Consider the following 15,673-nt stretch of genomic DNA (forward strand, 5'->3'; position numbering starts at 1 on the left):
CTGAGCATTAGGGTATTCAAGTGCCAAGTAAACCAATTTTGGCATATGTGTTTGTGATGGCACAAACACTTATGAAAACCATTTTGACCAACTTCTACACATAATTTAATGATTGTAGAGACAACAAATGAGTTTTCTATACATTTTGTTAGAGATTATTAATCTCTATGATGGTTGTGTAACAAATCATATAAAATGGAAGGACTAAGCAAAAAAGGGAGAAATATGAATCATTGATTATGATCTAGAACCTCTAGATGTCTATTTAAAGAGAGTCCAAATGCTAAATCAAGTGTTTGCACGAGAGATGAAGGAAAGAGGGAAGAAGTCAAGTGTATGAGTGAAGGAAGGCTATTTTTGAAGTAGAGATTAGACAAAGAAACTTAGGAGTGAAGGATAAAATAAAACATATCAAATAAGGAGATAATATTAGAATTGAAAATGGAAGACTTATAATATAGCATCAGAGTGCTAACTGAAGGATCAGTCATTGATACATTCTAGCAAGTGAATTAGAGTAAATCTCTTAACAAAGTTCTTACTTTGTTTTGAGTTTAAACCCTTTAATCAAGGTAGACTGAATAATTCTTGTAAGATCTTAGTAGGGAAAACCCTCATAGGGTAGATCATCATAAGTGATCAAACTTTGTAGTCTTAACATGCACACTTTATTACTGTAGTAGTGAATATTTGTGGGTTTCATCCCCACCCCAATTTTACTTCCACCTTGGAGGGTTTATGGGCAATAAAATATTTTGTGTTATGTGTTTACATTTACTTTCATATTTATGGATGTGATCGATAGATATATCTATATCTATTAATGGCTATATGATTCATGATGCTGATATGAGATGGGTTAGTGGTGAATGCATTTTATTTTTTCTAAATGGTTAAAAGTTTTATAGATCTTGATTCACCCCTCTCAATACCTTAATTTCTTAATAAGACTTCCAACAATTGGTATTAGACCCAAGTTCTCTATAAGAAGCCTAACAAATTGAGAGTTAAGATCTTGGAGATGGAGGCTTATAAGTTGGGAAAGATCATTAAGAATAATAAGCTTGACATTTAAATCATACTACAATAGCTTGAAGAAGCAAGAGAGGAGTTGAAGAAATCCTTAAAGGAAATAAAGGACTTGGCTATCCAATAGAATGACACCCTATATCAAGAAGAAGACATTGAAGGACTACTTGACAATGGTAAATCTAGTGAAAGTGATGTGGCAATAACAAACCTATCAAAAAAGAGCAACATACTAAATGAAGAAGTAAGAGAACTAAAGAGAGAAAATGAAATCTAGTTAGCAAGATTATGTGAAGTGATTGAGTACAAAAAGAAAGATGAAGAAGATAAAGATCATATATCTAAAAGATTTGATGACAAGAATAGTGAAGTTCAAAGGCTTACTCAAAATTAGTTTGATATGGCTAGTCGACTACTCCTTACAACACAAGATTTTAGTACAAAGGATGTGGATATTTCTAATTTGAAATCTGAAAATAAGTATCTAAAGAATGAACTGAAACATGAAAATTAATTCATTGAAAGGTTGAAAAAACCTAAAGAAGTTGTGAGATATTACGAAGAGCTAATGAAATAATAGAGAAGACCTAATAAAACACTTGGTCTAGGCTATACCCAACAACTATCCAAGGAAGGAGAATCATATAATAAGGGAGAGAAAAGAAATGTAAAGTCAAAGAAAAAACCTATATGCTATCATTGTGGTAAATTGGGACAAACAAAAAACATTTGTAGAAGCAAGATTGGTAAGAAAAACCCTAAACCAAAATTCAATGGATAGTATTTTAATTACAAGAAACAAGGACACAAAGCACATGAATATAGGTCAAAGGCTAGTAATACACCTGTTGCAACTAGATTTGAAGGTCATCACTACAATTGTCAAAAAGTTGGACATAGAGATCAACAATGCAAATCCAAGGCAAAATCTAACTTGAGATCCAAGAAGCAAGAGCATGCACCTAAGTAAGGTGATTCATATAGCTTGGATTAAAATACATGACATAACTATCATTACTCTAGTGAGTATGTTCATGATGCAATAAATTGCATAAAGACACATTTCAAAGGAAAATCTAAGAGTTGGATGAATGAAAGATTAGTTTTCTATAGTTGTCACAAGATTGGACATGTGAGCAAGAAATGCAGGACCCGAGCATCATCACCTAACAATGTGTTAGAAATAGTAGTCCACCAGTATAACTGAGAGTGGGGGGTGAATCAGTTAATACAATAATCTAAAAATTAAACCTCTTAAATAATTCTTAATAATTCAACCAAATCAAATAACAACCATCAAGAAATGCACATACACAATTACACCAAATATGTTGACTAGGGAAACCCTTGATTAGAGGTAAAACCCCAGTGGGAATGATGCCCAAAAAATAATGTACTAATTTGAATATTCCTTGTTAGAGGATGGACCTTGTGAGGAGTCTATTACAACACTTAGTACAAAGAGTCACTGTTAGGAGACTTTGAGTCTCTATTAGGAGATTCCAACCCTGTTAGGAGTTGTGGAAGGTAGCTGAACCCACTGTCCAAACAACTTTAGGATCAGACCAATGAACCCACTATCCAATTGATCTTAGTAATATTCCTTTTAGAATAATAGATATGTGATAGTATTTTACTTCTTCCTTTGTCTAGTACATTCAACTACTTCACCTTCAGATCATGCAATCAAATCTGGAACTATGTATCCATCAACAATAACCCTTGAGGTCACTTACACAAATTAGAAGATTGCTTTGCTCCTCTACTTCAGAATTCACAAGTCCTTTCTACTTCTTGATCACAATCATGATAATTAAAACTTGGAAAACAACTTTCCTTTATACCACACTCAGTATTGATTCCTTGAATCGGCTCCATACTTTATTATAAATTTATTAAGTTAAATACACATTTAAATAATGTTGCCAGCCCATAGTTATACACAAACTTTCACATGTGCAACTTCTATACCTCTACACTTGCTGACGTGATCAATAGTTAGTGTACTACCTCCAATTAACTACACACCCCTTTATTCCAAATATAATGCTCTCTATATTGGTCATGCAATGGAAATTATTTTTCCACTACTCTATTTTCTTGTGGTTCTCTATAAATTATCAATATCTTCCATATGCTACCAATTCAGGTTTTGCACACTTGCCCACATGCCAAATACATGTTGTAGTAAACCTTGGTAACTATGCACAGGAAGATATGCAATGTGATGTCTGTAATATATAAGTCTCTGTTAGCTACTCTGATAGTCTTATATGATCTTATTGCTATGTTTTCATTAATGACAAACAATGTTTTGCAATGCTCCCCCATAGCATCAACATCAATATTCATGCTAACAATCTCCCCCTTTAGCATTGATGGCAACATAGATGAAAAACATCTAGTTCCAAGAATACCAACAGTTTTTCTTCATCACTCAAATCTTCATGCAAATATTTTATTGCACCAATTCTCCCCCATAGTACAAACTCTTTCTAATGTTTTTCATGTCACTCTCTCCCCCATTGACATCAATGTCAAAGGTAGTACAAAAATTGAACATATAACAATCTACTAGCATGACCACAAGCTGGTTTGTTGCGTTACAACTTTTTCATATAGTTCTATAAACAAAACAAGTGTTTAAAGACACTGTTGTACACCAATTATCATTTACCAAGAGTCCTTGCTAACTTTTTTCACCACAGATACTCCCCCATAGAGGAAGCATCAACATTTAGTCTAGTCTAACAATGGTGCTATGTACCCTAGACTAATGCATTTTTGCATCTTCTACTCTAAGCTAGATAGGGGCATAACCCCAAGCACACCTCTTAGGTACTCAAAGGTATCCTTTGGTAAGGCCTTTGTGAAAATGTCTACAATCTATTCCTTAGTGTTAATATACTCCAATCTGATTTCTTTTTCTATGACTTTCTCTTTCAACACATGATACTTTATTGTTATGTGCTTCGCTTTGGAGTGCAAAACATGATTCTTAGAAATATTAATAGTACTTGTGTTATCACAGTAAATGATAACACGTTTTGTGAATGAAATTCTAATATCCTTCATTATCTTCTTCATCCATATGACTTGATTATAGTTTTTTGCTACTGCAACATATTCTGCTTCTGCAATACTCTATGAGGTACAATCTTGCTTCTTGTTGAGCCAAGAAACTAGTCTTCCTCCAAGGAAAAATGCTCCTCCACTAGTGTTTTTTCTATCATCCCTATCTCTAGCCAATCAACATCTATATAAGTACAAAGAGTAAAGTCATTTCTTTTGTCATAACAAATGCTGTAATATGATGTTCCTTTTAGATATCTAAATATCCTCTTTACTGCTACATAGTGATATTCTTTAGGATCAGCTTGTAATCTTGCCACCATTCCAATTGCATTAGCTATATCTGATCTACAATGAGTTAGATACTGCAATCCTCCAATCATAGATCTATACTTCTTTTGTTCAATAGTAGGGGTCTCATCTTTGCTTGATAACTCATGACCAATTACCATAGGAGTTCTAATAGGTTTACAATTTTCTAAAACAAATCTTCTTAGCAAATCTTTTAAGTACTTGGTCTAAGAGATAAAGATACCTTCTTTGTTCTGAACAATTTGCAATCCTAAGAAGAATTTCATTTCTCCTATCATGCTCATCTCAAACTCATTCTTCATGTCTTTTGAGAATTTTTTACTAGCTTCACCATTTCCAGCAAAAATGATGTCATCAACAAATAAAATGATTATTAGAAAATCATCTCTTATTTTCTTCAAGTACAAGTTACTATTTGTTGTTCCTTTAGCAAATCCAAGCTTTGCTAAGTATTTGTCCAACCTTGCATACTAGGTTCTTGGTGCTTGCTTTAATCCATATAATGCTTTCTTTAGTCTACAAACCATATCCTTCTCTTCTATTAAAGGAAAACCCTCTGGTTATTCAATGTAAGCTTCTTGAAATTTTCCATTCAAGAATGTTGACTTAACATCCATTTGATATACCTTAAAATTATTCTTTGCCACATATGCCAAGAATATTTTGACTACTTCTGTTCTTTCTATAGGTGCATATGATTCTTCATAATCAATTCCTTCTTGCTGAGAGTAACCTTTGCATACAAGTCTTGCTTTGTTTCTTACTACTTCTCCCTGTTCGTTCATTTTATTTCTGAATACCCATTTTGTGCCAATCACATTTTTGTCCTTAGGTCTAGGAACTAATTCCCATGTGTCATTTTAAATTATTTTTTAGACTTCTTCCTTCATTTCCCTTATCCACTGATCATCTTTGATTGCTTCATCTGTGCTTCTTGGTTCTACTTGAGATATCAAAAATAGTTCTTCATTAATTTTTCTCCTTTTCATTACTTCTTTTTCCTTACTTTCTATTATATGATTAGTTGGATGATTTCTTATCAAATTCCTATTTGGGGTAGGAGTTGCTACTTTGACTCTTATTTCTAGCATTGTGCTCTGTTCTTCTATCACATCTTCAACTTGCAAACCATTTTGCAAGTCATTGTTAGTCTTGAGAAATAACTCATTACTTCTGTTAGTCATTCTAGAGTAATCATCTCCATCAGAGTTATAATCCATTATCCTTTCCTTGGTGCCAAAATTTTTATGAATTTCAACATCTGTGCACTCTACTATAGTTTTTGTTCTATAGTTATAACATCTATAGACTTTACTTTTTAATAAATAGCCAAGAAACATACCTTCATCACTCCTTGGATCAAACTTACCAATATCATCATCTTTTTTTTATGTAACATTTGCTTCCAAATATCCTAAAGTAATTGATTGATGGTGAGTGACCAAACCATAATTCATAGGGTGTTTTTGCCATACCTTTCCTAATCTACACTCTTTTCAGTGTGTATATTGTTGTATTGACTACTTCTCTCCAAAAGGTCTTTGGTACATCATTCTCAAATAACATAGCTCTTGTTGCTTCAGCAATTGATTTGTTTCTTCTTTCAGCAATCTCATTCTACTTAGGTGTATGGGGTGAAGATAGTTGTCTTCTGATGCCATGATCTTCACAATAGATATTGAATTCTCTAGAGGTGAATTCTCTTCCTCTATCTAATCTTAAACACTTGATTTTAACTCCAGATTCATTCTCAACTTTGTTCTTAAATATCTTGAATTTCTCAAATGCCTCTGATTTTTCTTTAAGAAAAGCTACCCACATCATTCTAGTGAAATCATAAAGTACCTTTCTCCATAAAATCCTCTTGTTCTTGGAAGACCACTCATATTTGTATGAATCAATTCCAGCTTTTGTGTAGTACGAAATTACTTGCTAGGAAATGAGACTCTCTTCTACTTAGCCAAAATACATTCCTTACAAATAGTTTTAGTGGGCTTAGTGATCTTGGTTAAATCTCTTAGAAAAAGTGTATTATTGGCCTTCACAATGTTGTCAAAGTTAATGTGACAAAATCTTCTGTGCCATAACCAACTATTGTCAATCTTTGCTACTAAACATGTTATTTTAGTGGAGTTTAAGTGAAATACATTACCTCTAGTTTTTTGTGCCAGTACCAAGTAGTTTTCCTTCCTTGTTCTTGATAATGCATGCGTTATTACCAAACTATAGTTGATAGCCCTTCTCCATAAGTTGTCCAACACTTATCAGGTTATGCTTCAGTCCATTAACAAAGTAAACATCATCAGTGTATGTTTTACCATTAACAGTGATAGATCCAATTCCCATAATGTGGCAGGCTACATTGTTCCCTACTCTAATAATTCCTCCATCATGATTTTTGAATTTGAAAAACTTTCTCATATCGCCAGTCATGTGATGTGAACAACCACTATCAATGATTTAATATTTCTTTTCAACTTGTGAGATCAGTGCACTTTCTTCTCTAATTTATCTATCAAGATCATTCTCCTTTATAGCTATGAACCCCAATTCATCTTCCTTCATTTTTTGAATAAATTCCTCTTCTTCTTCTTCTTCTTCATTAGCATATGAGAAATTTCTAGATCTTCTTGACTTGAACCTTCCCTTAAACTTTTTTTCTCTTTTAGGAAACTCAGATGTATAATGACCATATTCATTACATGTCCAACATTTGAAGATATTCTTACCATCTTTTTCTCTTTCCACAAGAAGAGCTACTCCCTCTTGGATATTTTCCTCAATGGACTTGTTTGCTACTGGAAATGTCTCCCTATGCTTTTGTGTTATTTGCTATGCTAGGTTTTATGTTTAATGCACTGAATGCTGTCTCAACCTTTGCTAATTCTTTAGATTATTGCAGATCAAACTCTTTAGTTTCCAATCTCCCAAGCAATGTTTCTTTGGTGAAGTTAGTGGTGCAAGGTAGCATTACTCGATCATTTGTGTTACTATCTTGAAGGGTGGTGTTAGACTTTTCAAGATCTTCCATATTACTTCGTCATCAGATTTCTTTCCATCAAGAGATTTGATTCCTGCAACAATCTCAGATATTCTGCTAACATAACTTCTTACAGATTCATCTTCCATCATTTTAGCATCTTGGAATGCACAATACAAATTTTGCAATCTAACCATCTTTGCATGTGTATCACCTTCATAATCATCCTATAAAGTTTTCCAAATTTCATGAGATGTTTTAAGTTGTTTTACCTAACTATACTCACTTTTAGGTAATGCTAAAAATATTGCTTCTCTTTCCCTTATATTGCACATAAACACTTCTCTCTATTCCTTGGTGTAGGTTTCAAGATTGTCTTCTTCTACAATGTTCTTAGATGTCTTGGTTACAAGCCAATATCCTAGACCCATGCACAAGAGATGAGTCTTCATTTTATCTTTCCAACTGTCATAGTTTGTGCCATCAAATCTAAGATATTCCTTCCTAAACAGAATCACCATGGATCTCCCAAAGTTGCTAAACTTCCCTTCAAGGACCTGATGCTCTAATACCAATTGTTAGAAATAGTAGTCTAGTAGTATAACTGAGAGAGGGGGGCGGGGGCGGGGGGGTGGTGTGAAATGTCCCTTTACTGATTTTACATGGTATTTCCAGCCTCAAATCAGATCTTTAAAATCAAACAACCAATATTAAAAAGATCAACCAATTTCCCAATAAAACCCAAATCGGGTATGTCCAAATTAGTGCCAAAAAAACTTCACAACTTCACACATTACTAATAAATCTGAGAATGGACATTTTTACAGAAATTTTAGCAGCATAACAGCCTACAAAATGACATTTCCAGATTTGTATAGCCTTTACACAACAGCTCACAAATGTAGGACAAAACTATGCTCAATCGGGCTCCCGAAATTAACAAACAATGCCCGAAAACACCACAAAAACACTCATAAACTATCTCAGAAGTTTAATCACGACCCAATACATATATTTAGCTCTATTTTAACATCTTAAAGTCTGAAATACAGTAGCAACCCAAACTGATATGAAACACTCAACTGAAAACACCAAACTCAAACCAAAAACAACCCCGAAAACCCACAAATTGGCACTATTCAGCACAAAGGAAAACTCTGTATGAGAATGCACATGGAATAGCTTCAAACTCCCATCCTTAGCCTTCCTAGAAACTTGAAAACTCCCATTCTTGGGTCTCCTTCTCCATAGGTTTGGCAGCCTCTGAAGAACAACAAGAAAATTAGCAAAAATCAAGTTCTAGAATGAGCCCCAAAATGCCTCCAAAACTTCTTAAAAGAGGGCATAACCGTAACTCATGTCCAAGAGAGGTTAATGAAACATATTTTAATAATAATTTTCATTTATTAGTCCAACGATTTCCAAAGATTAACCCCCTTTTTCTGAAACTTCACTTTCTTGGGCCTGCTTGCCTTAGCAAAGATTTTCTTTTTTTAATTATTTGAAAAGGGGACATGACAAGTCCTCCCCTCCCAAAAATTTCTTGTCCTCAAGCAATGGCTGAACAATAAACCAATCAATCCACCTGGATTCCAAATGTAGTCATGAACTATACTACTACCAATTAACACAGGCTCCTGCAATATCCTCTTCAATATGACCAAGAGGAATCCATAATCAAACTGACAATTATAGCTCAACCAAACTCCAAAATCACCACTACCACAGTCAAAAACCCATGAGACACAAACTCTTAGAACATCAAAACCCAAGTAAAGTGGACAAATCAAACTACCAACATAGTAAATATCATCAACGCATCCCACTGGCCTATATGGAATGTACAATCCAACTCTGCAACAATGGTGAACCCTCTCAAATGAAACTGTACCAAGTATGGAGAATCCACACATTGTACAACTCCTGCAGTCAACACAACTCTGCAAATCATCGGCCACTATCTCATAACCATAACTCCCATGCACTGTTGATGGTGAAAAGACATTACAAGATAAAGAGTAAGAAATGGAATCCAAACCAAATTTGTCTGCCATCAACTCCTTAGCACAAGGATCAAATGCTAACTGATGTACATACCCTGCAATATAATGTTGATAAAAAAAACCAACCTTAGTCAATAGCTCACCATGAAGAAGTGATACAACCCACTGTGACTGATCACCAGCTAAGTCAGGAGATGTCATAGCCAAAGGAGTAGAATCAATAACAACACCTGCTGAAGCATCACTCCAAAACTCCTACTCTAAGTCATGTATTATCAACCTGTCAACTGTAGGACCTATCACCATGTCATGCCCATCACAACTCTCATCCCGAGGCATCAAACTATCCCATAACTGATGATAAGCACTAGGAACCAAAGTACATCTTTGTATCATCATCTCATCAACATGGTCATCAAAGGTAGATTGATGAGCATACCTCACAGTGTAATGCCGATAGAATGCACCAATCTTAGTCAGTGGCTCAGACTGCAATCCAGATGTAACTAACTGCAATCGATCCTTAACCAAGTTGGAACTGACTACTACCTCTGAAGAAATTGCCAAGGGAGTAGTATTACTAGCAGGAACCATGCCAACTATTAGCTCACCAACATCACACATGGTCTTTGATACAACATCTCTAGTCTTCGTGCCATTAGTACTAGAGGTCACCACCATGTCAGGAACACCACAAAAATCTACTACAACACCCAACTCAATTGAACCTGACTCTAGTGGGAATGAACCTGATATGCCAATGTTAGTATCAAGGATGGATGCATCCCCATCTCTACTATCTCTAACAATCTCGGCCATGGACATCCTCGGATCACCAAATACCACATCTTGTGACTGTATAGAATCAGGTAAAGACTGTAGTCACTCTAACTCCATGGTAACCTTAGCCAAATGAAACTGTGACTCCTTGAAAGCCAACTGTGTACTCTCAAGAATCTTAGAAGTCACCTCAAGCTGCTCAATAAGCTCACTCACCTCATCTTCCTTGGCCGACAATGCATCATATGCTATACTACCCCATTCCATAAGATAATCTCTATCGGCTACCAACTGCATATAATTCTGTCTCAAAATCTGAATAGCCTCCCATAAAGAGTGGAACTCTGTCAAGGAAAGATAAGTGCCTTCCTGCTCATCACTAGTAGGAGAACCCCATCCATAAACTGCTAACAACTGACGAGTAGCATCAAAATGCTGGCAAGTGATAGCAATGTCTTGGTCACTAACTCTTAATTGATTAGACACATGATGACACTGGCTTGACTGTCTCCTACAAACCTCCTCTAATGCACTGTCTAAAGGAGTATCCTCAAAGTCACTAGTCTCTAGAGTATTACAATCCATACCTTGTGAATCAAATCTAAAGCTCATATCAACATACGGAGTATCAAAAACATTAGCACTGCTGTCCAACTCCTCTGTACCCAAGGAAACTAAGTCTTCAAAACTGCCCACTACATCCTCTTGGATGTCATCAATGCCAATATGATCCTGGGACTCATCTGTACACACTGCCAAATATGAAATATCATCAACACATTCCAGCAAGTATGGTCGATTGGATATATGAACAAAGCCCAACACCGATGTATAAAAACTAATACCAACATCGGATAAGCTCCTGGCACAAGAAAAGACAACACCATGCAATCTGCTAATCAAATCCATGGTAGCACCCAAACAATCACTGCTACCAAAAAGTGTTAAAAATTTACAGTCAACTGAACCCCAAATGCCAATATAACAATCTCGAGTCCATATCTGTAAACTAGAATTAGCTGGTAACTCAAGCAAAATCCTGACTTGAGTAATATGACCAATACCAACTAACTCCACATACCTGTCATGATGAGATAATGTAGTGTCAATACTGTCTTCACTCACCTTTAGTTGGCGGCATAAATCAGGTGAAGTACTACTAGCCTCAACCTCATGTGACAAAGCATCTAACTGTGCCTGGTACTCTCTCTCAGAAAAGTCATGAATGCTCAATGTCTGCTCATCTACACCAGGTATCTCACCATCATGCACAACAACATCCTCATAATCATCATCCTTGAGGTCAAATCTATCTATCACTCTTTAACTAAAATCATCAAATGTAGTTACCTGATCATGACCTTGAGTAGTCATTCCATGATACCACCAATCATAGGCTGCATCTTCCAAGTGTAGACTTGCAATTTGAACAACATCACTCTCCTTCATGGGGTTAAGTGTGAAGAAGGTCTGTAATTTTTGTAGCCATGCTCTAGCTGAAATTTTATTTGTTCCATCAAAAGTAGGTGCTATAAACTTGCTTATTTTATTTTTGAGCTCTCTTCCACTTATTTCATGCTCCCTTCTGTACTCTTTCTTAGGCATCAAAGTGTTCATCATATCCACATATTCTCTAAAAGGAACTAAACTATGAAAGTCATCATCTAAGCCATTATAAGTAGCTCTTAATGTAATCAAGTTACCTGTAACCTCTTCCATAGGATTAATGGCTGGATTTGGTACTGGTGGCTCATCTGCAGGCAAGAAAATAGTTTTGGTTGATTTAGATGATGTGGATTTCAGATTTCTTGGCTCCTCTAAAGTGCTCCCTTTCTCATTAATAGATGTAACTCCTTTTAGTTTTTCTGTCAATATTCGCAAAGCCTCTCTAGTTTCTGCCAAACTATCCACTGTTTGCTTTTGAGTATTTTGGATGTCTTGGAAGAATTTCTTTGCCATCTCATCTGGATCAGCCATACTTTTCCCTTCCTTGGATTTTGTACTTTTACTTTCAACTGGAGGTTTGATAAAAATTTCTTTATTCTTTTCTCGCTGCAAATATCTTTTTTCTCTTTCACTTAGTTGCATGAAACCATAAATTTTGACATGCAACTGATTAGAAGCAACATGCAACCACCAAATTCACCAAGAACTAACATGCATATGATTAGAAGTAGAATGCAACCATAAATTTTGACATGCAAGATTTGGGTAGTTATCAAAATTGACATGCAAGATCTGGGTAGTTGTCAAAACTAACATGCAAGATCTGGGTAGTTGTCAAAACTGAAATGCAAGATTTGGGTAGTTGTCAAAACTGACATGCAAACTTCTACAACCACCAAATTCACCAAGAAATAACATGAAAATAATTAGAAGTAGAATGCAACCATAAATTTTGACATGCAGCTGATGAGAAGCAACATGCAATCATAAATTATGACATGCAAGTTCTGGGTAGTTGTCAAAACTAACATGCAAGATCTGGGTAGTTGTCAAAACTGACATGAAAACTTCTACAAACCCTCAGGCTGGCAAGATCATGGCTCTGATACCACTGCAATTTCCCTTTACTAATTTTACATGGCATTTCCAGCCTCAAATCAGATCTTTAAAATCAAATAACCAATATTACAAAGATCAACCAATTTCCCAATAAAACCCAAATCGGGTATGTCCAAATTAGTGCCAAAAAAACTTCACAACTTCACACATTACTAATAAATCTGAGAATGGAAATTTTTACAAAAATTTCAGCAGCATAACAGCCTACAAAATGGCATTTCTAGATTTGTATAGCCTTTACACAACAGCTCACAAATGTAGGACAAAACTATGCTCAATCGGGCTCCCGAAATTAACAAACAATGCTCGAAAACACCACAAAAAAACTCATAAACTATCTCAGAAGTTTAATCATGACCCAATACATATATTCAGCTCTATTTTAACATCTTAAAGTCTAAAATATAACAGCAACCCAAACTGATATGAAACACTCAACTGAAAACACCAAACTCAAACCAAAAATAACCCCGAAAACCCACAAATCGACACTATTCAGCACAAAGGCAAACTCTGTATGATCATGCACATGAAATGGCCTCAAACTCCCATCCTTAGCCTTCCTAGAAACCTAAAAACTCCTGTTCTTGGGTCTCCTTCTCCACAAGTTTGGCAGCCTCTGAAGAACAACAAGAAAATTAGCAAAAATCAAGTTATGGAATGAGCCCCAAAATGCCTCCAAAACCTCTTAAAAGAGGGCATAACCATAACTCATGTCCAAGAGAGGTTAATGAAACATATTTTAATAATAATTTTCATTTATTAGTCCAACGGTTTCCAAAGATTAACCCCCTTTTTCCGAAACTTCACTTTCTTGGGCCTGCCTGCCTTAGCAAAGATTTTCTTTTTTTAATTATTTGAAAAGGGGACATGAAAGGGGGGGTGTGAATCAATTATATAGTAATCTAAAAATTAAACCTCTTAAAAAATTCTTAATCATTCAACTAGATCAAATAACAACCATAAAGAAATGTGCATACACAATTACACCAAATATGTTGACTAGGAAAACCCTTTATCAGAGGGAAAAACCTAGTGGGAATGATGCCCACAAAATAATGTACTAATCTAAATATTCCTTGTTAGAGGATGGACCCTATGAGGAGTCTGTTACAACACTTAGTACAAAGATTCCCCATTAGGAGACTTTGAATCTTTGTTAGGAGATTCCAACCCTGTTAGGAGTTGTGGAAGGCAACTGAACCCACTGTCTAAATAATTTCAAGATTAGACCAAAGAACCCATTGTCCAATTGATCTTGGTACTATTCCTTTCAAAATAATAGATGTGTACCAGTATTTTACTTCTTCCTCTGTCTAGTATGTTAGACTACTTCACGTTCAGGTCATGCAAGTAGATCTAGAACTACATATCCATCAATAGTAACCCTTAAGGTCAATTACATGCATTAGTAGACTGCTCTGCTCCTCTACTTCGTAATTCAAAAGTCCTCTTTGTTTCTCAATCACAATCATGATAATTAAAACTTGGAAAATAAATTTCCTTTATACCACACTCAATATTAATTCCTTGAGTTGGATCCATACTTTATTATAAATTAATTAAATGAAATACACATCAAATTAATGTTGTCAGCCTACAGTTATACATAAAATTTCACACGTGCGACTTCCATAGCCACACACTTGCTAATACCATTAGTAGTTAGTGTGCTACCCTTAGTTAACTACACAACCCTTAAATCCAAATACAATGCTCTCTATTGGTCATACAATAGAAACTATTTTTCCACTGCTCTATTTTCTTATGGTTCTCTATAAATTATCAATATCTTCCATATATTGTCGATTCAGGTTCTGTGCACTTGCCCACATGTCAAATACATGTTGTAGTATATGCTAGTAATTACACATAGGTAGATACACAATGTGATGTCTATAATACATAAGTCTCAGACAATTGCTATGGCTATCTTATATGATCTTATTGCTATGTTGTCATCAATGACAAATAATGTTCTACAATGCTCCCCTATAGCATCAGTATCAGCATCAAAATTCATGCTAGCACAATGAAAATAACAAGGGAAAATGAAAATTTGATGCAAAAAAAAAGAGGAATGAGATGAATCAAAACTAGAGAAAGAAGGAAGCAAAACGCAGTTGTGGAACCAGTGAAGCTAAGGTCACCCAACCTAATGGATCAGGTGATCACACTACTTCTAACTAAGAAAATAAGGTATCTAAGGAAATTCACTTTTGAATGCTACATTATATACTAGTTTCTAACATAATATGTGTTAATAGTCCATATTTGTATGAATTAAGATGCACAAGGACAAATTTGAGGCAAGATCTAAGAAAATAGATTGTATGCATAATTGATGTCAAGTCTTAGTATTAGTATCTAGAGAGACCAATAATCACTATGAAAACTAGGCTCCCAACTAGACTAAGTTGATATGTTGACTGAGATAAGTGTGGAAATGGTAATGATGACCGAGTGGTGGTTTTGACCAAGTGATGAAAGGAAGGTATTGTATTAACCAAGTTTTATATTGAAGTTGAGACAATTGTATTGAACCCACCATAGTATGAAGCATTTATTGAAGACCTATTTGATCATTTGAAGCTATATCAAAAATTTTGAAGATCAATTTTACTTATCAAGTGATTAGAGAACCTATAGAGTGATTTATCTAGAAGTTTGTGTGATTCCATAACATGCCATTGAAAAATCATGAAGAGAAGTAAGTAAAGTTTGTGAACCGAGTTTAGTTATTCTATGAAGTCTATGAATTATTTTTGAAATCCTAGTTTAAAATGGCATCATCTACATCTAGTAGTGGAAATGAATTTTTGAAAGAAAACAATGCATAGATTGTAAGGAATGATCAATACTCCCCACCAAAATTCAAGGCATATTTAGAAGTTGCGATGGTTGGAGACACAACAAGTGCATTGTCGTCCAT

Source organism: Cupressus sempervirens, chromosome 9 (assembly GCF_028749045.1).
Source record: "Cupressus sempervirens isolate cs-2001-9-10 chromosome 9, ASM2874904v1, whole genome shotgun sequence".
Lineage (NCBI taxonomy): Eukaryota > Viridiplantae > Streptophyta > Pinopsida > Cupressales > Cupressaceae > Cupressus > Cupressus sempervirens.